This window comes from Camelus dromedarius, chromosome 4, assembly GCF_036321535.1.
Source record: "Camelus dromedarius isolate mCamDro1 chromosome 4, mCamDro1.pat, whole genome shotgun sequence".
Taxonomy (NCBI): Eukaryota; Metazoa; Chordata; class Mammalia; order Artiodactyla; family Camelidae; genus Camelus; species Camelus dromedarius.
Window position 1 is genome coordinate 26,081,701 of NC_087439.1, and position 24,488 is coordinate 26,106,188.

Below are 24,488 nucleotides of genomic sequence, written 5' to 3' on the forward strand. Positions count from 1 at the left end.
TCTGTTTCATTAAATCATCAATTTCCTTCATCAGTATTTTATAGTTCTCAGTGTATATGTCTTTTACCTCCTTGGTTAAATTTATTCCTAGGTATTTTCTGATGTGATTTTAAACAGGATTGTGTTTTCACCTTTCTTTCTGATACTTCATTATTACTGTATAGAAATGCAACATATTTCTGTGTATTAATCTTGTATCTTGCAAACTTGCTGAATTCATTTATTCTAATAGTTTTTGGGTGGAGACTTTTTAGTTTCTCTATATAAAGCATCCTGTCATCTGCAAACAGTAACAATTTTACCTCTTTCCTTCCAATTTGGATCTCTTATTTATCTTTCTTGTCTGATTGCTGTGAGTAGGACTTCCAATACTAGGTTAAATAGAAGCAGTGAGAGTGGTCACCCTTGTCTTTTTCCTGAATTTAGCAGGAAGGTGTTCAGCTTTTCACTGTTGAGTGAGTAATTGAGCATTATGTTGGCTGTGAGTTTGTTGTAAATGGCCTTTATTATATTGAGATATGTTCCCTCTATACCCACTTTAAGAGTTTTTATCATGAATGGATGTTAACTTTTGTCAGATGTTTTTTCTGTGTCAATTGAGACGCTCATAAGGTCTCTGTCTTTGCTTTTCTTAATATGGTATATCACACTGATTGATTTGTATGTTGTACCATCCTCATGAACCTGAAAGAAATCCAGCTTAATTGTGATATATGATCCCTTTTATGTACTGTGGGATTCAGTTTGCTATATTTTTGAGGATTTTTGCACCTACATTCATCAAAGATACTGGCCAGTAATTTTATTTTTTTGTAATATCTTTGTCTGGTTTTGGTATCTGGGTAATACTGGCCTTGGAGAATAAATTTGGGAGTTTTCCTTTTCTTCAGTATTTGGAAATAGTTTGAGAAGTATAGGTATAAATTCTTTTTATATATTTGGTAGAATTCCTCCATGAAGTCCAGTATTCTTAATAGTACAGTGTTTGAGGAAACTGGCATGGATTTTTTTCCTTAAAGAAGAGAAAGCAGATAAAGTTGGGGCTAAAAGGAATAGAGGTATACTAAGGCTTTTAGAATTATATACTGAATTTGTATCCTGTCCTGCTTGGAAAGTATGCTGTAGCATTTCTTCTCAATTGTTTTCTTAGAAATCTAGTTTGAAGGCACTAAAAAGGAGCTTATAATAGAGGAACTATGGGGGTGTCACTTGTAACTAAGACACTCATGTTTATTATAACATATATACTTTTAAAAGTTGCCAGGTGTTGAAGCTATTATGCATTATAGACTGCAATTTTTAGTAAGTTTTGTAAAAACATGGTGATACATCTTTTTTAAAAGTTTTATGAAATGAATAGTATCTCTATTTTCAAAGTTTAATGAAATGACTGGCCAGAGGAAAGTCAATCTGCTTTAAAGCATTATTGTGCTAATTACAAAAATGAGGTTATGTTTTCCATGAGATTAGTATTATCACATTGAAAGAATGGGTTGTCCAAGAGTGTATAGTGTCTATTTTTTTTTAATGTTTTAAGGTGGTGTGCCTCTGTAGAGGATAAAGTCCTTGGTGTAGTACAATATCTGGAAAGACTGTAGCACACAATAAACAGGGACCATTGTAATTGAGAATATCTCATCTCCATTTTCATGATAACCCCCTGAGCAGTCCACATGATCAATGTTCTGGCCTTTAAGTTGGTCACTAGGAAATTACAAGCCCCAAATCAACTTAAACTGTGCTGCTGTTGTATCTGCTTTATTGTAACGTGTTAACGGAACATGGTCATTTGCTGCCTGCCTTTGAGGACCTCTGTCCAGATGGGTCTTTTACAAAGTCACTGAGAGTCATTCCAGAGGGTCAGACGCTGAGCACTCAGACTGATGGTATGAACCAGGTGCTAGAAATGGAGGCAGCGTGTGTAGTTGAGATCTTGAATGCAGTGGCTGTTTCTGTCAGCTGCCGTGATTGACTGTGCTACTTGTTTAAGTTGTTCTTTCCCAGAAGGCTCCTTAAGGATTACTTTGTGGTTCTTATTGACACCTTGAAGCTTTCAATAGCCGTTATACTTACACTTTTTTTTATCCTGTCATAACATTTTCCATCAGAATTATATTGATTTCTTTTTGTGAAAAATATAATCATCCTCATAGTGACTGAATTTTTCTGTTTCTGCCAGGGGAAAAAAAAAAAAGCTATTAAAACGCTTGCATATCTCCCTCAAACTGATACTATGCATTTAAAATACTTTTGTGATAATAAATACCACACGGACATATGTATCCAGTAAAGGGTTTCCATTTTTATGACACTTGCTTCTCAAGAACAGACATATTCTTTAGAGGGGAAAAAAAAAGTTGCCAGCTCTGAGTTGATTGACATTTGTTTACTTAACTCTCTCCTTTTGAAAGCCTGCACACCTATTTCAACCTTGAACAGTTTCCAACTGTGGTATACTGGAACATTTTTTCATTTATTAAGTTCAGTGTTGCCAACCCAAACAAAGTATAATCAGCGATGATCCGAGCAGACCAAGCTGTCTAGCACCATACAATGTATCTGCATACTAATTTCCAAATTCCCTCACATTTCCAGAGAACTAATGGGATCATTTTCATTCTGTTACAGCAACTCAACAGTTACTGAATCACCATCTGTGTTTTCGTTAACCTGAATCAGATATGAATTCTGTTATTGCAAGGTAGAGCAGCTTGTTTAATGATTCTTAATCTTTTCTTTAATTAAATCATGCAGCCAACCTGAAAAATCTATCTTAATGCAAATTAGGAGCTTTTTTGGCATTCGCTTACAGTAATGCACTAATAAGGTTAATTTATGAAGGTTCTCTTCCAGTCTGTACAGATGATATTTGTTCACTGCATATTTTTAGCATATTGTCCCTTTTTGTAATATTTTAAGTAATAAAAACATAGTTATTTTTCACTTACACAAATGAGAGATACTGTAAGCAGCACTCTGTTAACTAGAACCAAGTACAAAAATATAAAGAATTCTAGGTAAGAGGAGAATTCATTTTGTCAAATTTCAAATGCCAGTTCTCTGGAAAACTGTCTCTCTCTAACCATTTTCAGTTTTTTAGATCTGTGAGAAGAGAGAGAACTGAATAATTAGATGAGGACTTCCCTTGAACTTTTTTTTATCCTTTTGAACATGAGTTAGTTATACAAAAAGTAAAGAAAATATAAAATAATCCTATCAAAACTTATCCATTATATAGTTTTTACAAATTACATTCTGATCATTTCAAAATAACCTCATCTACATGATCTTTTCAATGAGGTACTATAATGAATATTTCTCATAATGCTGAATTCAGAATGAACACACAATCATAGAGCTGGAATAGATTATAAGAAACAGTTCATGATAAAAAGAACTAGCAGCTTCTAAGAACAGTGGGATTAAAAGTTAATGAATGAAAGAATACTACTAACCTTACAACTCTGATGTTTACCAACAAGGCTTCTTTTCATGATAGAGTTAGCTGCTGTATTTACTAAGTCTCTTCCACATCTAGATTTAGCATTTGACTAAAAACCACCGATGATGGTTGAGTAAGGTAGAAAAAAATCATCTGCATAAATTTGTTACTGGTATAAGCACATGGATTTACTGAGAGTCGTAATGTTGAATGCTGTGAGTATAAACAAGACATATCCTCAAAAACTTTCAAATTTATTGGAAGGATTATTAACTTTGCATTCGCTAGGCTCTCTAACATGATTTTAAGTGGGGTGTCAGTACTTTCTAAAGCAATTGTTCTCTCCCTTGCAGAATTTGACCAATTAGCACGACTGCTCTCTAGTTAGATGGTCATTCACTAAGAATAGACTAAACTTTTTAATAAGATTATTTATAACTTCTATCCCACATTATGCTTTGAAAGGTCCTACAGTAGGATGCATTTAACTGGTGAAATAAAAACTGCATAACATTTTTTTTAACCTCATCATCTATCCCTATGATATTTAGACTCAATTCCTAAATGGTTGTCTGATTAAAAATATTTAATATCACAACCTATTTCTTTAGAACATAATTGGTTATTTCCAAAACAAAATTTCCTTGTTTGCGTTACTCAGGTGGAAAATTAAAGTTCAGGTTTTTAAAATAGATTTTAGACGATTTCATCCTGGGATTCTGAAGTACGAGTATGTCATCCATCCCCCAAAGCAGTGGGACATAGTGTAAGTAAAAGATGAGGGCTATGGCCTTAAAAAAGTAATAAATTGTAGAATACGTTGCTTTGGTTATGACCAGGCCCCTAAGCTTACCTCCTTCATCTCTAGTATAAATATATGCAAATCTTGACCTGTGGTTTTATATCTCGTACACTTTGAAAAGGTAAAAACAAGCTGATTAATGAGGTAACAAATGTATTATTGCTTTAAGTTCCAAAGTCCAGGATGACTGTTGACTGTATTTATTATACCTCTAGGTAAAATTCAGTCCAGAGGGAACTAGGCCCAACAGAAGCATCAGTCATTTAGAGAATGATTATATAGCTTAATTATAATTAGAATCAAAGCAAGACACTGGTGTTCAATTGCCACTAGCAATTGAAGTATTTCAAATACTTTGGGTCAGAGAGTAGAAGATATATTAAAGTAAAGATGTTCTTTGGCAAGAGCGAGATCCTTGTATTTGAAACCAGATGACGCAGAAATAATTTTACATAGCAAACTGGTAAGTTACAGTGCTTTTTATTTCTTTTAGGCAGAATCTGTAGAATACTGAATTCTTACCTTACAGCAAAGCTGCTATTTTAAGAATTTTAAACTAATATTGACTGCTGTCAGATCAGTTTCTAGATTTATTGACTTAAGAAGTAAATATAAACTGAGGTGAAGGCAAGGTCAGGTCAATATTTATCTTGTGAATCAATAGATTTTGATACTAACAAAAAATAAAGCCCAATAAATGTATGTGGTTGATAGGAAACTTCAAAATTACACATTTTTGATCAAATTCTTTTCTCTTCCTAAGTAAATGTGAGTTGCCAGTTTTAATTACTATGGGATATTATGTGCTGTAAGGGTATACAGAAGAAAATTCTGAGTCCTGAGAGCCTAGGCTATGTCATAGAAATTGGCAGTGTTCCTGTCTCCATCAGACACATGTTTTTCAATCATTTATTATTAAAGTTTTACCTCATTTAAGCTTTTATTTATCTGCCTCAGAAGGAAAAGAAACAAATGAGAGAATGTTTGATGCTGAAGTGGAATTTTGTTCAACCCAGTATCACTTGAAATATGGTTCCTACACATGAACTATAATTGCTTGGTTTACTTGTATCTTGTTCATCTTTATAACTTGTGTGCTCCAAGGTACCAGTCTGTCTCAGTTCATTCAGCTGCTATAACAAACTGTCATAGATTGGGTAGCTTATAAAGAACAGAAATATTTCTCACGGTTCTGGAGGGTAGAAGTCTGAGATCAGGGTGCCAGGATGGTCGAGTGAGGGCCCCCTTCTAGGCTGCAGGCTTCTCACTGTGTCCTCATGGGATGGACGTGGGCAAGAGTGCTCTCTGCAGTCTCTTTCATAAGGACATCAGTCTCACTGACAAGGACTCTGCCCTCATGACCTCATCACCCCAAAGTTCTCTATTGACTAATATCACATTGTGCTAGGATTTTAGCATATGAATTTTGGGGGAACATGAACATTCAGACTGTAGCACTGGCAGACTATAACACAAAATCTTCTATTTATGTTTTATACAATTTTGAAGGTTATTTTCAATTTACAATTATAAAATATTCCCCACGTTGTACAGTACATTCTTGAGCCTATCTTACACCCAGTAGTTTGTACCTCCCACTTCCCCACCCTTATATTGCAGCCTCACCAGTAACTACTGTTTTGTTCTCTATACCTGTGCATCAGCTTCTTTTGTTATATTCACTAGTTTGTTGTATTTTTTAGATTCCACATATAACTGATATCATACAGCATTTGTCTTTCTCTTTCTGATTTATTTTATTTAGTATGAGGTCCTCCAAATCCATCCATATTGCTGCAGATGGCAAAACTTCATTCATTTTTTATGGCTGAGTAGCATTCCATTGTATATATATACACCACCTCTTCTTTATGCATTCACATGTTGATGGACACTTAAGTTGTTTCCATATCTTGGCAACTGTAAATAATGCTCCTATAAACATTGGGGTTTATGTATCTTTTCTAATTAGTCTTAGTGTTTTGTTTTGGTTTTCTCAGCTATATACACAGGGTAGAATTCCTGGGTCATGTGGTGGGTCTAATTTTAGTTTTTTGAGAAATTTCCATACTGTTTTCCATACTGGCTGCACCAATTTACATTCCCACCAATAGCATATAAGGGTTCCCTTTTCTAAACATCTTTGCCAGCATTTGTTATTTGTGATCTTTTTGTTGATAGTCCTTCTGACGGGTGTGAGGTGATGTCTCATTGTAGTTTTGATTTGCATTTCCTTGATGATTAGTGATGTTGAGCATCTTTTCATGTGCTTGTTGACATCTGCATTTCCTTTTTGGAAAAATATCTATTCAGTTCTGCCTATTTTTAAATTAGGTTGTTTTTTGATACTGAATTATATGAGCTGCTTATATGTTTTGAATATTAACACCTTGTTGGTCATATCATCTGCAATTATTTTCTCCCATTTGGTAGGCTGTCTTTTCATTTTGTCAGTTTCCTTTCATTTTGTCAGTTTCCTTTGCTATGCAAAAGCATTTAAGTTTAATTAGGCACCATTTGTTTATTTTTGTTATTATTTCCTTTAGGAGATAGATCCCAAAAAATATCGCTACAGTTTATGTCAAAGTGTGTTCTGCCTATGTTTATCTCTAAGAGTTTTATAGTATATTCACTAATCTTATAGCAGATTTATTATTCATCCATAATTCCGGGCTTCAGATTGGGATTTCTCAATCCCTCATATCAGTTCAAGATAATACAAAGTTGGTCCAAAATTTATTGAAGGCCATGTATAGGGAATCAATTCTGGTGTATGGAAGTACAATTTGAAAAATTCACAGAACATATGATCTCTGCCCTCCAGGTTTCTACTTCATCAAATGTGGAATGGCAGAGCATACCAGACGCTGAACAGTATTTAAAAAGCATTGTGTAGTTAATTAGGAATTGTTAAATTGCAAAATATGTGCATGAGGCCCAGAGATGTGAAGTGTGTTGACATCTGGGAGACTTTTGGGGTCCTAAATAAAATGAATTACTGAGTTGGGGAGTAGACCCATATTCCAGTCTGTGTCAAATGAGCAAACGAAACCCAGGAGTACAGAGGTGAACAAGTCGTTCATTATCTTTGAAAACATTTTATGAAATGAGCATTTTGATTATAAAGATTCTGTAGATCTGTCTGCAAATATTTCTAAGATAATTTTCTAAAGTGTAAACTAGAATATGACGACCTTCAGTATTACAGATTGTTACATTTTTTTCCAGCCAGTAGGGAATTTGTCTTCATCTCAAATACTACATTCCTGATAACTAAGGTTTTCTTTTTACACATACCTTAAGTTTTTTTCAGGACAGCTTTTTGAGGGCAGAGCGTATGATTTCTGTAATCATTCTGTCACCTTCAGTGCCAAGGAAAAGAGTTTGCACACAGTAGGTCCTATTCAACAAGTGTTGTCAGTCAAATAAAACTTCAGTGAAAAATTTCATTTTTATAATATATCACTACTGTCCTCAACTCGAATTGGTTGTTAATGTATTCCCTGATAAAATGTTCCATTACCTAGATGTCTATGAAAAAAGATAGTGTTGCATTTCTTAGAGTAAAAATTAAATGAGTTAAACATCTTGTGTGTTCCCATGGCCTTTATCTGTCTACTTGCTATATGAAATTATGCTTTTCTCAAGAGAATGGGCTATATTTCCTCTACTTGGCATCTAAAGAGGGAAATGTATTAGGTCTTATATATTCGGAACTCAGTCTTTGTTGAAATAGAAACCTTAAATAGAAACTTGAGATAAATGAGTTATTATGAAACAAATTCTATTAAATGAGGAAGGAAAACTTTTAGGACTGCTTCTCTTTGCTGTAAAGACACCTACTTAATTTGTGAAAAGTAGGAGAAAAAGATAGAAGACTGTAAATTCCTCTGTTTTTAATGTGTCCTCTTAATTTGTTCCGATTGGCAGATTTATCAGGGTCTTTTGCACAGAGCTGATTTACTTTCAAGAACGTAAACAAATTCTTACAGGCTCAGTGAAAAACTACCTTTTATTGTGAATGCTAGTAACTTGGAAGTACATGCTTATTTGAATAATCTAAACATAAACTAATGGGGTTTAAATGTATTTTTAAAAAGAAGAAACATAGCAAACTAGACACTGGTAAGTGTCACCAGGTTGGGAGGGAGGACCAGGAAGAAGACAACTATTTCAAGGTAGAGAAATTTATTAACTTGACAGCCAGTTCTAGTCTACCACATCAAAATGTTTTTCAAACTTGGGAGCGAGGATTGTGTTTATCAAAGTGTGATCTATGGGTAGCATGACCATATCATCATCCAAATGTAAACAAACTTTCAAGAGTTAATGGGGGCACTTTCAATAATATGTTTAGTACTAGAATTAAGAATATTCTGAGATGATGTAGTCAAGCTGGGGTAGATCATTACCCTGAGTGGACCCTTGTATATTGGAATTATCTAGAGTCCTTATAATGTTGCATCAATTTCTGGTGTACAGCATAATCTTTTAGTCATACATATATATATATTCATTTTCATATTTTTCATTATAGGTTACTATAATATGTAGATTATAGTTCCCTGTGCTATACAATATAAACTGGTTTTTACCTATTTTATATATATTAGTATCTGCAAATCTCCAACCCCCAATTTATCCTTTCCCACCCCCTACCCCCAACAGTAACCATAAGTTTGTTTCTATGACTGTGAGTCTCTTTCTGTTTTGTAAATGAGGTCATTTATGTCTTTTTTTCTTTAGATTCCACATAGAAATGATATCATATGGGTATTTTTCTTTCTCTTTCTGGCTTACTTCACTTAGAATGACTATCTCCAGGTCCACTCATGTTGCTGCAAAGGGTATTATTAATTCTTTTTTATGGCTGAGTAGTATTCCATTGTATAAACATACCACCGCTTCTTAGTCATCTGTCATCCAGACATTTAGGTTGTTTCCATGTCTTGGTTATTGTAAATAGTGCTGCTACGAACATTGGGGTGCCTATATCTTTTCAAATTAGGGATTAGGGTTCTTATTTTAAAATATGGGTTCTGGGCTCTAGTCTAATCTCACTGCATCGGATAGAATCTCTAAAGCTGGATTCCACATTTAAGAAGCACTCCAGATGGTACCGATGGACATCTATGTTAGGGGAGTTGGAGTTGAAGGAATTGGTCAAAATAGAGTGAACTCAGCATGAGGGGTAGGTTGTAAAACTCTTCTCTCCCAGGACTGTGATATTCCTCACCATACCTAAATATGTTTGACTTATGATTCAGTAAGATTTTTTGGTGGAGCCTTGCATACACACTGGTGTTTGCAAATCCCTATTTTACAAATATGACCCTAAAATCAGCCAGAGACAAGATGGGAACTCTAGCCTCCCTACAAACTGTGAGGCTTCTGCTCAGCACCCCAGATGCCTCCTGCTGCCTCACCCATCCCTGCAAAAAAAAATATGACAATGAAACAGGTAGGATTTAAATACCTGTGTTACTATCACAATCCTAGGAGCCCCCAAACACTGACTAGACATTAGGAAGAGACAAAACATCTGTCCTTAAAAAAAATAAGGAAAAATACAAAGAGTCTTGAAAGTAGGTGTCCTAAAAATCACAAGTTTTAACTGAAACTTCTTTAAGATCACATTATTTTAACTGAAAATACCTTCAAATAGATTCAAGGGAAATCTATTTATTCTTAGAGCAAAGTCTCTGCCTATTGCACCCATCATTCATTACAGTGAATTCTAGCACAGCATTGACCCAAACCAAAGAAGAAAACATTTATATTCAATTTTTCCAAATATGACTTACTGTGTTTTTTTCCTAAACAATGCTCATCTGCCAAGAAAAGAGCAAGGGCAGGAACAACCAACTATAACAAGAGGAAGGTTGTGTTTTTTTAGTATCAATTGTGATATATGCAGATTCCTATACTTGAAATGAAAACATTATAGCTTAAATGTTTAATTATTTGACCTAAAATAAAAGAAATAAATTTACCAGTTGTAGTTTCTCAAAGCGGAAAGGACTTTTTCTCAACTAGAACAAAAAAGGCACCATGTGTTTGATATCATTTTGATGAATTATTAATTTTATCACAGCTAAGATGACAGCTAATATTAGAACATTGAATTATTAATTGTCAAATGTGCAATAAAAAGCAAAATAAACATAAACTGAGATGTGTTTTACATATGGGTTACAGTGCTTACATAGTCTATTTAAAAATACCAAAAGAAAGAGAAGGAATTCAAAATCTTGCCAACACTTCTGATGGATTCTTTTACTCAGTATTCTCTATGTCACTTTAAAATATAAAGCATAAATAACATGTATTGTCTAATAAATGTGATTATTGAATGCTAAAGATATACATTCTCCACACTGCAAGTCATCTTTGTGTAGTTCTAATAAGATAGTTAAATTACAAGGTGATAATAAGAGTGAGAAACATCTGTGGTCTTAAAGAATTCACCTCTAATCCCTTCAGGATTATTTTATTGAGAGATGAAAACAGGTAATTCAGCATAGCTTCCAGTTATTTTTTTAGCCATTAGATTTTTGTCATGACAATTATTCCTATGACTACATAGAGTAAAACTCAGAGAGGTCCCATTCTTCCTCAAATGTATACAGTTGGTGAAGTTTCTAAACAGCTCTATTCCACTAGGGCTCAGTGCTGTGTCCTGTCACATAAACATGCCCTGAGCTCTTGAGCCTTCAAAGCCTTAACACTTGATCCTGAATAAGAAAGCCTCCTTGGTGTTGGTATCTTAAGCACTCCAACAGCGTGTCACAGAACCACTGCTCAGAGCGCAAAGAGGGAGAGGGGGCTGTAGGCTGACGGATGTTTTTCAGACATAATTCCCCATCAGAAAAAAGAAAATAGTTCTTCATCCCAGACTTCATAAGGATTTAATCCAGATAAAAGATAAGGGCTTGATCTCCAGAATATATAAGCAGCTCATACGACTTTGTTCAAACAACCCAATCCAAAAGTGGGCAGAAGACCTAAATAAGCAATTCTCCAAGGAAGATCAATTCTCCAAATGATCAATAGGCACATTAAAAAATGCTCTATATCACTAATTATCAGAGAAATGCAAATCAAAACTACATTGAGGTATCACCTCACACCAGCCAGAATGGCCATCATTCAAAAGTCCACAAATGATAAAATGACAAATGCTGGAGAGGCTGTGGAGAAAAGGGAACCCTTCTACACTGCTGGTGGGAATGCAGTTTGGTGCAGCCACTATGGAAAACAGTATGGAGATTCCTCAAAAGACTAGGTAGGAATAGACTTACCACATGACCCAGGAATCCCGCTCCTGGGCATCTATCCAGAAGGAACCCTACTTCAAAAAGACACATGCACCCCAATGTTCATAGCAGCACTATTTACAACAGCCTAAATGTCCATCAACAAATGACTGGATAAAGAAGATGTGGTATAATTATACAATGGAATCCTATTCAGCCATAAAAAACGACAACGTAACGCCATTTGCAGCAACATAGATGTCCCTGGAGAACGTCATTCTAAGTGAAGTAAGCCAGAAAGAGAAAACTACCATATGAGATTGCTCATATGTGAAATCTAAAAAACAAAAAAATACAAAACAGAAACAGACTCATAGACATAGAATACAAACTTGTGGTTGCCGAGGCGGGTGGGAAGGGACAGACTGGGAGTTCAAAATTTGTAAATACTGACAGACATACGCAGAATAGATAAACAAGATTATACTGCATAGCACAGGGAAATATATATACAAGATCTTGTAGCTCACAGCAAAAAAAAAATGTGACAATGAATATATGTATGTTCATGTATAACTGAAATTGTGCTCTACACTGGAATTTGACACAACATTGTAAAATGACTATTACTCAATGAAAAATGTTAAAAAAGATAATAACAAATTGTTATTTTAATAAATGTAAATTATGTCATTTACTATTTAGGCAAGAAAAGTTTCACAGATTATTTTTCCCTTTTCACTGAAGTTGGACCCTCCATAGAAAATATGTTTATTCAAAGTCTATTGCACCCATCACTCACTACAGCAAATTCTATCTAGTACATCAGCCTGAACCAGAGAGGAAATCATTTATATTCAGCTTTTCCAAAGACAACTTACAGCTCATCTAATATGGACAAAAATGACTTTGGCCAGAAATGCTTTTGTGATAATATTCAAAACAATGTTTAATCACTGTTTTTTGTACTTCACCAATGCCATATATACCCCCACTGAAGGTTCTGTGTAAGATGCTAGATGATGTTAATAAATTATAGTATCTACTAATTAAAATGTTTGTACTAATACAAACATAATATCTACTAATCTATATATTAAGTGACAGACTTACCAATAGTCCTTTCTATATGAAATTAGAATTAGCATAAAGTAGATAAATAACAAGTTCATACTGTGTAGCACAGGGAACTATATTCAATATCTTGTAGTAACTTATGGTGAAAAGAATATGAAAATGAGTATGTTCATGTATTACTGAAGCATTATGTTGTGCACCAGAAACTGACACAACATTGTAAACTGACTATATGCCAATAAAAAAATATACTTTTATTTGAAAGGGGGCTGAAACATGAGAGGTTAAGTAAATTACTGGTCACTGATAGGGCTGGACTTTGAACTCAGCAAATCTGACTTTCTCAGCTGTGGTGGGGCATTGTGCTCGTGTGATACAGGCATGGATAACAACATACTAAACTTATATTGAAAATTACAGGCAAAAGAGACTAAGAGGCCCTGTGACTCCTGGATTCATCAGGGAGAAGAGATTTCGGTTGGTTCCTTAAACAGAAATGAGAACGGAGTCCACTCCCGTCGAGAATGTGCTGGGTTCCCCCTTCGCCCAGAGAGCACCAGCTCTGAGTCTCAGATCATCTGACTGTCCCGCCCAGTACCCCTCCATGTTGCAGGTTTTTACAGATGCCCTGGGTGCCTCTCTCTCATTACTTAAAGGTTTAATTTGTAAGTTTGTTTTGTTTTTGTCAAAAATACTCCTGATGTAATTTGAGGATTTCAATAGTCACATAGCTAGTCCTGGATGGTCCTTGTGATACCCTGGCCTCTGCATTCCTTACCCTTCTCCCTTCAATAATCTTGGCCTCTGCCTTTTTCCAGTCCCCTACTCCTGACACCACATGCTAGACCTTGCCATTACCAGTAACTCAGCTCTTCCCATATCAGTTCAAAGCCTCTCAGTCTTGCAGCACCACAGCCTAGGCTTAGTTGGTTTGTCAAGTCCAACAGTTCTTCACATGCATTTGAGCCCCCCACATTTCCATTTTCCTCACTCCACTAAACCCAGACTTACCTTATCCACCTTACTTCCATGGCCCATTATCATAATCATTCCCATACACATACCCTCATTCCTCTTGCCCTTTTCTCTCCTCATGGCACTTAATTGGCAAAGCCTCAACCTTGACTGATTTAAACTCAAGGGGGCCCTTAATGTTGACAGGCAGGCACACTACTTTCCCTAGTGCTTTCATTCTCTCAAATTCCAAAATTACTAGTTGTGACCTCCTCCTTTTTGCTCCATCTCCACCAACTCTTCCCCTAATCATCACTCCCATATAACACCCTGGCTTCCTAGTTTAGTGTGAAAATGGAGCAATCAGAAGAGAACTTCCTGGGACTCTCACTGCCGTATTTATTCACTCACCCACCGTCATCCACTCACCCTTTCGTCGTCTTTCTCTGCTCCGGGCCAAGGCCAAACCCTCTGCTTATGCATTAGCTCTCATACCCTCTTGTGTAAAGGATCTCACTCCAGCAATTCTCCGTTTTTTAAATCATGAACTTTTCCTCTCCATTCTGGATCTTTTCTAACAATATACAAACATGAACTTCAATTGTCCCAAAATTTTACCTAAAAACAAATAAAAGCTTTTTATTTTGCCCTCAAAAATCCTAGTCCCATTCTGTTTTCCTTTCCAGAATAACAGAAGAGATGTCTCTATCCACTGTTCAACCTACTTCAGTGAGGCCTTTACACCCATCATTCTACCAGGACTGGATGTCAGTGACCTTCAGGCCTAAGTCTGACAGCTAATTTTTAGACTTGATTTTATTGACCCTATCATTGGCAAGAAACATGATAGGTCATGATAGTTTCCTCAAGGCACTTTCTTCATTTGATATCCAGAGCATCACATCTAGTATTTCTCCTACCTCAATAGTTGCTTTTTTTCTGTTTACTCTGTTGATCCTTCATCTTCTCCAAGACTTCTTTTTGAAACTCTAATTGTCTCCATCTATATACCTTCTCCAGTGACTTTCTCACTCGAGGCTATATGTGACCAAATGTTTGTCTATCTAAGACCTGTCCCAAGTATTGCATACTCATAAAACCAACTGTATAGTGGTTACTGTCCTTAAATATCTAAAGGTAAATCAAATTTCACATTTCAGTACAATTCCTCATTGTCTCCCAGAAACCTTCTACCTTTTTCATCTCTTTTATGGACATTTAGTTCTTCCTATTGCCTGGGCCAAATACCTTAAAGTCAGTCTTGATTTCTCCCATTTTCTTCTCACTCCACATCTAATCAATAAGCAAATCGTATTAGTGCTCTATTCAAAATGTATCCAGATTACAGCCACTTCCATTCTTAGGCTTCCAGTCTAATCCATGTCTGTCTCCACATACATTACTGCAGGAGCCTCCAAACTGATTTCCCTTCCTTTGCTCTTGTTTCCTATGGTAACAATGGCTAGCATTATGTGTATGTGTTACTTGAAGGTGAATGCCCAACCAAGGACTAAATTTCCCAGACCCCTAGCATATAGGTGGAGCCATGCAGATAATTTCAGCCACTGGAAGGCAACTAGTTGGGCCACATTCTGGGCTGAGGTTGTTAATTATGCAGTACTCACTTCTTATGCTCCCTACTCCCTCTCCAGAAACCACGGATAATTTCTGCAGAAGGCCATTGCATCACAAGATAAATGGAACCATGGGTCACTAATTGGAGACAGTGATCAACAGAGCTACGTATCCAAAAACATCAACATTATTATGAACAATAAATATATACTGTATTAAGCTCCTGAGATTTGGGGGTTGTTATAACATTTATACTATCTAACTTACACATTTTTCTACATCCTATTTCCCACCAAGCTGTCAGAATCAACCTTTTAAAATATAGGTCAAATTACATCATTCCTTTGCTCACTTACCTTATTCATTGACACAGGCCTGTTAGCTATTTCTGGAATGCACCAGCCACTATTTTACTTTGGGCCTTTCACTTGCTCTTCCCTATGCCTGGTGTTCTCTGTCAAGAGATGAAGGGGCAGGCATTCAAAGACTAAGGGGTAATCTCTTAGTGAGGCTTTCCTTGACTTACTTATTTAAAATGGAATCTGAATGTTAATCTTGTATCCTGCTACCTGGCTGAATTCTTTTAACGTACAGAAATCAGTGGCATTTCTTTACACTAACAATGAAATATCAAAAAAGGAAAGTAAAGAAGCAATCTCTTTTAAAATTGAATTGGAAAAAAAGATATTTAGGAATAAATCTGACCAAGGAAGTGAAAGACTTACATGCAGAGAACTACAAAACACTGACTAAGGAAATTAAAGATGACTTAAAGAAATGGAAAGATATCCCATGCTCTTGAATTGGAAGAATTAATATTGTTAAAATGGCCATACTACCCAAAGCAATCTACAGATTTACTGCAATCCCTATCAAATCACCCAGGACATTTTTGACAGAATTAGAACAAATAATCCTAAAATTTACATGGATTCACAAAAGACCCAGAATTGCCAAAGCATTACTGAAGAAAAAGAATGAAGCTGAACGAGTAACCTTGCCAGACTTCAGACAATACTACAGAGCTACAGTAATCAAAACAGCATGGTACTGGTACAAAAACAGCCATATGGATCAATGGAACAGAACAGAGAGCCCAGAAATAAATCCACAAAATTTGGTCAATTAATCCAAATTGAAAATACAATGGAGCAAAGACAGTCTCTTCAGCAAATGGTGTTGGCAGAACTGGACAGCTGCATGTAAACCAGTGAAGCTAGAATATTCCCTTACACCATACAGAAAAATAAACTCAAAATGCCTTAAAGAGTTAAACATAAAACAAGACACTAAACCTCTTAGAATAAAATATAGGCAAAATATTATCCAACATAAATCTCAGCATCGTTCTCCTAAGCCAATCTACCCAATGAATAGAAATAAAAGCAAAAGTAAACAAATGGGACCTAATTACACTTATAAGCTTTTTGCACAGCAAAGGAAACCCTAAGCAAAACAAAAGACAACCTACAGAATGGGAGAAAATATTTGCAAAAGATGAGACTGACAAGGGCTTAATTTCCAGAATATATAAACAGCTCATACAACTGAATAAGAAAACAACCCAATCCAAAAATGGGCAGAAGACCTACAAAGACATAAATCACCAATAGGCACATGAAAAAATGCTCAGTATCACTAATTATCAGAGAAATGCAAATCAAAACTACAAGATATCACCTCATACCAGGCAGAATGGCCTTCATTCAAAAGTCCACAAATGATAAATGCTGGAGAGGCTGTGGACAAAAGGGAACCCTTCTGCACTGCTGGTGGGAATGCAGTTTGGTGCAGCCACTGTGGAAAACAGTATGGAGATTCCTCAAAAGACTAGAAATAGACTTACCATGTGACCCAGGAATCCCGCTCCTGGGCATATGTCCAGAGGGAACCTTAATTCAAAAAGATACATGCACCCCAATGTTCATAGCAGTACTATTTACAATAGCCAAGACATAGAAACAACCTAAATGTCCATCGACAGATGACTGGATAAAGGAGTTGGGGTATATTTATAATGGAATACTACTCAGCCATAAAAATAATAAAATGTCATTTGCAGCAACATGGATGTGCCTGGAGATCATCACACTAAGTGAAGTAATCCAGAAAGAGAAAAAAATACCATAGGATATCACTTATATGTGGAATCAAAAAAAAAAAAAAAAAGACAAATGAACTTATTAACAAAACAGAAACAGACTCATAGACATAGAAAACAACCTTATGGTTACCAAGGGCGGGGGAAGAGGGTGGAAAGGGACAAATAGGGAGCTTGAGATTTGCAGATAGTAACTAATATATATAAAACAGATAAACAAGTTTATACTGTATAGAATGGGAACCATATTCAGTATCTTGTAGTAACTTATGGTTAAAAAGAATATGAAAATGAATATATGTTCCTATATGACTGAAGTATTGTGCTGTGCACCAGAAATTCACACAAAATTGTAAACTGACTATACTTCAATAAAAATATATATATATAAACACACACATTTAAAATAAAATAAAATGGGATCTGACCTTCACTCAGACATCGTATACTGCCCTTCCTGTTTGAATTCTCTACAGAAGAGTTGCTATTGTCTCATGCACTTAATAGTTTATTTGTTTTGTGTTTTGTCTGAATCTTAGCACCTGAAGATGTGTCTAGAACACTGTAGGAACCCAGTAAATATTTGCTAAGTAAAATAATTAATTGGTGCAACTGATTCATTACATTTTTCATTTCTTCAAGCATTCAACATTTATTGAATTCAATATACGTGGAGTTCTCTGGCCTAGAGAACCTTAACCCACTCACAGATATATATATATATATTCCATTCCTTCGTTTGTGTCACACCCACCTTTCAGGGATAAATTTAGACATCACTTCCTAAAGCCGAACCCCAGTTGTCTTATGTTGATGCCTCTCTTCCTTACGTTTCATGTTCTGCTCATCTGTTACCACAGAAGTTCTCATATGATATTACATGATGGTCTATCTGTTTGTATTCCCAACTATATTTACTTTCCATGAAAGCAGAGATCATAACAGTACTGTTCAATCTTGCATCTCTATATCTATTACACTTTACAGTTCATGAAGTAATAACTCATTAAACTTTCTTGAGCTCACAGATTTAAAGTAACATTATTTTATTTACAATCACCCAACAGGAATCTGGCTGGGTTCATTGTGACAAGGGTCACAAAACTTGGAGCCTTCCTATGAAAAAATACCCTACACCTGTCCCCCTGCATCTCCACATGGCTGCTGGGCAGGACCAGTGGGACAGGGCTGAATATTGGAAGAAAAGCCACAGTATTTAGTGGGGGAATTTGCCACCTAGAACCTGTCTGGTCTGTGCTTGAGTGGGCCATGAGTGGTCTTATAGACATGAAGGCTTTGAACCTCTTTTCAGGGGAAAAAAGAGAAATGCCATATGCCATTCGGGAGTACAGAAGCTTTTTAGAGCAATGAAAATACTTTGTATGACATTATAACGATGGATACCTATGTCATACTTTTTTGTCCAAACTACGGTGAACTGTGGACTTCGGTGATTATGATGTTTCAAAGTATGTTCAGCCTTAGTTAAGAAAAACAAAAAGTACCACTCTGGTAAATAAAAATAATGAGTATGCATATGTGTGGAGAGAGAGCATATGAGAAATTTCTGTACCTTCCTGTCAATTTTGTTGTAAACCTAAAAATAAAAAAGTCTTAAAAACAAACTCAGGGTGGACATTTTTGGCAAAACTTTGGTTTCAGTTACATGTGTGTGTGTGTGTCTTTGTTGGATTGTGATGAAAAATATACTTTTTAGGTCAAAAAAGTTTGGAAGCCGCTGTAGCTAAGTTACACTGGCAAATAAAGGCAAAATTAACCTCAAGAATAAAAGTACTATTATTGCTTTGGATTTGGCAATTTAGAGATTTCTGATAATTATGGATTGTGGTTTCATGGTATGAGAAGTGGTAGGAAGAAGCCAGATGATTGAAGAGTAAATTTTCAGAGAAGAATAGAAGCTGTTTCCTTGGTTTTTATGGCCCAAAGCATGAATCAGGGATGATTTTCTGGCACCAAGTGTTTATAGTGAGGCAAGGAGGGTATGGGCCAAGATCCTTAAAGAGAGAGAATATTTTAATTTTCCATCTGCACTCACAAAAGAACCCTAAGTGCATATGTCTGTGCTTCTTAAAGACAAATTGAACGAGTATCAAGCCCTAGAAACAATCATCCTGGTACATCTTACTTTAAAAACTGAGTTGGTTATCCAGGTTTGTTTGTGTAGTTTTAAAAATTATTTTTCAGCAAATATTCACTCCGTCCTTATACCCATCCCCAATTTAATTCTTTAGTTTCATGGTGGGCAGAGTGTACTTTTCTGCTCCTTGACTTACATTGGATATTAGGGAGCAGTATGGTGTGATCCTTGAAATAGGTTTACACAGTCAGGCTTGTGTTCCCACACTCCTGTATTTTCAGTATGAAGAGAAAATGCCTTAAGTATGCATTAAAGTCCAAAGATGAGAGAGATGTAGAACAGATCTGAACCCAACCAACAAATAGGAGCCAAGTCCAACTGAGTCCAGGCTGTGATCAGCCGAACTTTAGAGACCTGCAGATTGTGACTGAGAAATAGATACTGAGTTTTGAGACAGTTTTAATATATAATCATTGCGAAAAGAACAAACCAATAGAGAACCTATTGTCCTTTTCCCTTCTCTCCCAAATGAAAAGAACTGGGACCAGGACAGGGAAGAAGGTCTACTTTTATATCCCTAATGAAAATACTAGAAGTTTTACTGTCCTTTGTGCTAACTCATTGAGGAATGGGAAAAAGTTGGAATAAACCACCTATTGATTCTTTAACTTCTATAAAACCCTCTTAGATATTCCTTCTACAAAATTGTTGCAATCTTCACATACATTAAAATGGCCATTGAGGTTTCCACTTAAAATACAAATTCAAATGTTTCCAGTTGTGACCAAAACCGACATGTATCCTTTGGAACTGGGGATCAACAGAGTGAAACCACTTAGTTGGAGCTTTATAAAGGTTATCAGTTCCTGAAGCTGCTGGCTACACTCCGGGAGATTAGGAATGTTTCAGGATAATAGCTAACTGCATGGAAAATTGGAAGGTAAAGACTAAACTTCTCTCAATATGATGCAGTCTTTGTGAGAGCAGTCTATCATTTATTTCCTCAAATGCATTCAGTACAACATTTTTGCAGCCGAGGTATCTTTGGCCATGCAAAGCAGGATGTTACTCTCTTACATCTGCTGCCAGAGGAACTGGAAGAGCAACAGCCTTAAAGGAAGTGTAAACATCTTTCATTTAGCTAAATGGAGTGTGAACTAGAGTTGCTATATTAAAGGAGCCAAAATAGACAAACATACACATGCACGCATGCGCAGGCGCGCACGGACACACACACACACACACACACACACACACACAATCATCTTCTGGCTCTCTCTTTTGAGTCTGCAAGAACTCAGAAGATAAATACACAATTCTATCAGTTTGTATTTTTATACTGTATAAAGCATACCTTATTGGAATTTACTCTTGCTATATGATAACTATATTTTAAAACAGCAAAATGTATATAGCTCTTGCTATATGCAAGCCACTGTTCTAAGCATTTTATTAATATTAAGTCACATTATTTTAAAAATAACTCTATACGGGAAGTAATTTTATTATCTTCACGTGACTCATGGTTTAGCTACAGCACAGAGAGCTTAAGTGATTTGCCCAACATGACACAGTAAATGGTGGAAGTGAGATTTGATTCCAGAATAACATGTTCAAAAAACAGTGTCAAATCAAGATGATAGAGTAGGAGGACATCACCTCCCCCTACAAAGACATCAAAGACATCTACATGTGGAACAATTCTCACAGAAAACTAACTGGCAACTGGCAGAAAAACTCCTATACAACCAAAGCTGCAAGAAAGAGTTCCGTGTAACCAGACAGAACAACAACAACAACAAAAGGCACAGGGTTGGGACCTGCACCCCTGGGAGGGATCTGTAAGGAAGAGAAAGTCCACCTGGGTGGACCCTCACCCTCACCCAGGGGAGTGAGTGGGTCGAGCCACAACTTGCATCGCAGTCCTGAGGTCCTAAGTAGAGGAGACAGGGTTCTCCCCTTGGCTGCTAGGAGAGCTGCTGAGAAAGAGAATGAATGCAGAAGCCTAGGCTCCACTCGCCAGAGCATGTGCGTGCTGGCTTGCCAAAAACAGGGCAGAGAGTGCTCTGTGCTGGCAGCTGGCTGTCACCTCCTGGCACTCCCCAATCTGAGTGGGACAAACACCCTGGCCCCGTTCATTCCATACCACAGCTGGGCATGGGAACTGGGCCAGCTGAGTCCTGGGAAAAGACTTGGTCGAGCTTTGCAAAGACAGCCAGGGGGCCTTGGGAGTGGTCCAGGTTGGGTGGTAGTAGCCATTGTCAGTGCTTACTCAAGCAGTACCACAGGAACCACAGTGACCATCACACCATTGTCCCCTGCTCCCAGTGGGGTGAAGGCTCTGGCCCCACCTCCTCCATGCCACAGTTTGGCACTGGATCTGGCACAGACACATTTTGGGAGAAGATTCATTCTAGGGATGCAGAGGAGGCTTAGGGTTCTGGGGTGTGGTCTGGACAGAATGGTGACAGCCAGTGTTGGCACTAGCTCAACCAATGCCACATATGTAGCCCAGATCCCTTACAGCAGCACAGCCACTTCAGCCCCTCCAGCCACAACACTCTGACCCCCAGCCCCAGCCTAGGGAATGCTCCTGCCCCAAGCACTTCACACCACAAACTGGCTTGAGATCTGGGACAACCATAACAAGGGAAGGGACCCAAACTTGGGCTGCATCTGAGCAGAACCACGGATACTTACACAGGCAATGAGTTTGACCTCTGTGAGTGCACAGTCTCACTTCAGTACTCCCCTCCTTTGGGGCAAAATACGCACTGTAAGGGACCAGAGTCAGCTTGAGCCCAACTCTCAGGGTTTCTGCTCAAGCAACAGGAGAACACACCTTGCTCCTGACAGGGCAGTGACAGCCACTAAACATAGGTGAAATCCCGCCTCACACCTGTGCAGGATTTACAGCCTCCAGCACCAACCACACAGCCTACCAAGGTGATAGCAACCAGTACGTTCTGAGGAAAGATGTGACTGGAGTCCATATCAAAACTAGCCCTTGCACCATAAAATCTGGGAGAAGACAAGGCTGTCCACTCTCACCACTCCTATTCAACAGTCTTGGAAGTCCAAGCGACAGCAATCAGGCAAGAGAAAGAAATAAAAGGGATCCAAATTGAAAAAAAAAGAGGTAAAAGTGTCACTATATGCTGACATGTTACTATATATAGAAAACCCTAAAAGGTCCACACAAAAACTACTAGAGCTGATTAAAGAATTCAGCAAGGTAGCAGGTTACAAGATTAACATTCAAAAATCAGTTGCATTTCTTTACACTAACGATGAATCAACAGAAAAAGAAAGTAAAGAAACAATCCCCTTTAAAATAGCGCCCAAATAAAATATCTGGGAATAAATCTAACCAAGGAGGTGAATTATACACAGAAAACTATAAACCATTGATGAAGGAAATTAAAGAAGACTTTAAAAAATGGAAAGATATCCCATGCTCTTGGATTGGAAGAATCAATATTGTTAAATGGTCACACTGCCCAAGGCAATCTATAGATTTAATGCAATCCCTATCAAATTACCCAGGACATATTTCACAGAACTAGAACAAATCATAATAAAATTTATTTGGAACCATCAAAGACCTAGAATTGCCAAAGCATTACTGAAGAGAAAGAAAGAGGCTGGAGGAATAACTCTCCCAGGCTTCAGACAATCCTATAGAGCTACAGTCATCAAGACAGCATGGTATTAGTACAAAAACAGACATATAGACCAATGGAACAGAATAGAGAGCCCAGAAATGAACCCACAAACTTTTGGTCAACTAAAATTCGACAAAGGAGGCAAAAATATACAATGGAATAAAGACAGTCTCTTCAGCAAATGGTGTTCGGAAAACTGGACGGCAGCATGTAAAACAATGAAGCTAGAACGCTCCCTTACACCATATATAAAAATCAATTCAAAATGGATCAAAGATTTAAACATAAGACAAGATACAATAAACCTCCTAGAGGAAAACATAGGCAAAACATTATCTGACATACATCTCAAAAATTTTCTCCTAGATGAAGTAAAAGCAAGAATAAACAAATGGGACCTAATGAAACTTACAAGCTTCTGCACAGCAAAGGAAACCATAAGTAAAACAAAAAGACAACCTATGGAATGGGAGAAAATTTTTGCAAATGAAACCGACAAAGGCTTGATCTTCAGAATATATAAGCAGCTCATATGACTCAATAAGAAAAAAATAAACAACCCAATCCAAAAATGGGCAGAAGACCTAAACAAGCAATTCTCCAAGGAAGACATACGAATGATCAAAAGGCACATGAAAAAATGCTCAGTATCACTAATTATCAGAGAAATGCAAATCAAAACTACAATGAGGTATCACTCACACCAGTCAGAATGGCCTTCATTCAAAAATCCACAAATGACAAATGCTGGAGAGGCTGTGGAGAAAGGGGAACCCTCCTACACTGCTGTTGGGAATACAGTTTGGTGCAGCCATTGTGGAAAACAGTATGGAGATTCCTCCAAAGACTAGGAATAGACTATACCATATGATGCAGTAATCCCACTCCTGGGCATATATCCAGAAGGAACCCTACTTCAGGATGACACCTGCACCCCAATATTCATAGCAGCTCTATTTACAATCACCAAGACATGGAAACAGCTTAAATGTCCATCAACATGTGACTGGACAAAGAAGATGTGATATATTTATACAATGGAATACTATTCAGCCAAAAAAAGACAACATAATGCTATTTGCAGCAACATAGATGTCCCTGGAGAATGTCATTCTAAGTGAAGTAAGCCAGAAAGAGAAAGAAAAATACCATACAAAATTGCTCATATGTAGAATCTTAAAAAAAAAAAAAAAGAAGACAACAACGACGACAAACGAACTTAAATATAAAACAGAAACAGACTCATAGACATATAATACAAACTTGTGCTTGCTGGGGGGTAGGGGATGGGAAAGGACACACTGGGAGTTTGAAATTTGTAGATACTGACAGGTATATATAGAATAGATAAACAAGTTTATACTGTATAGCACAGGGAAGTATATATAAGATCTTCTAGTAGCTCACAGTGAAAAAGAATGTGAAAATGAAAATATGTGTGTTCATGTATAACTGAAATTGTGCTCTACACTGGAATTTGACACAGCATTGTAAACTGACTATAACTCAATTGAAAAA

At 36.8% G+C, this 24,488-nt stretch overlaps 1 long non-coding RNA gene and 1 pseudogene across 1 annotated transcript in view; both read left to right on the forward strand.

Annotated features, from left to right (window-relative positions):
* The window catches only part of LOC105084595 (uncharacterized), a 222,544-nt gene extending 207,219 nt beyond the window's left edge, over positions 1 to 15,325 (forward strand). Inside the window, exons 4-5 of the long non-coding RNA XR_004136655.2 lie at positions 12,998 to 13,242; positions 15,184 to 15,325. This is a non-coding gene — a long non-coding RNA (uncharacterized LOC105084595). The remainder of the gene's footprint in view (positions 1 to 12,997; positions 13,243 to 15,183) is intronic.
* Positions 15,326 to 18,233: 2,908 nt separating this feature from the next.
* Positions 18,234 to 18,346, forward strand: LOC116153178 (small nucleolar RNA SNORA11; annotated as a pseudogene).
* The last annotated feature ends 6,142 nt before the right edge of the window (positions 18,347 to 24,488 follow it).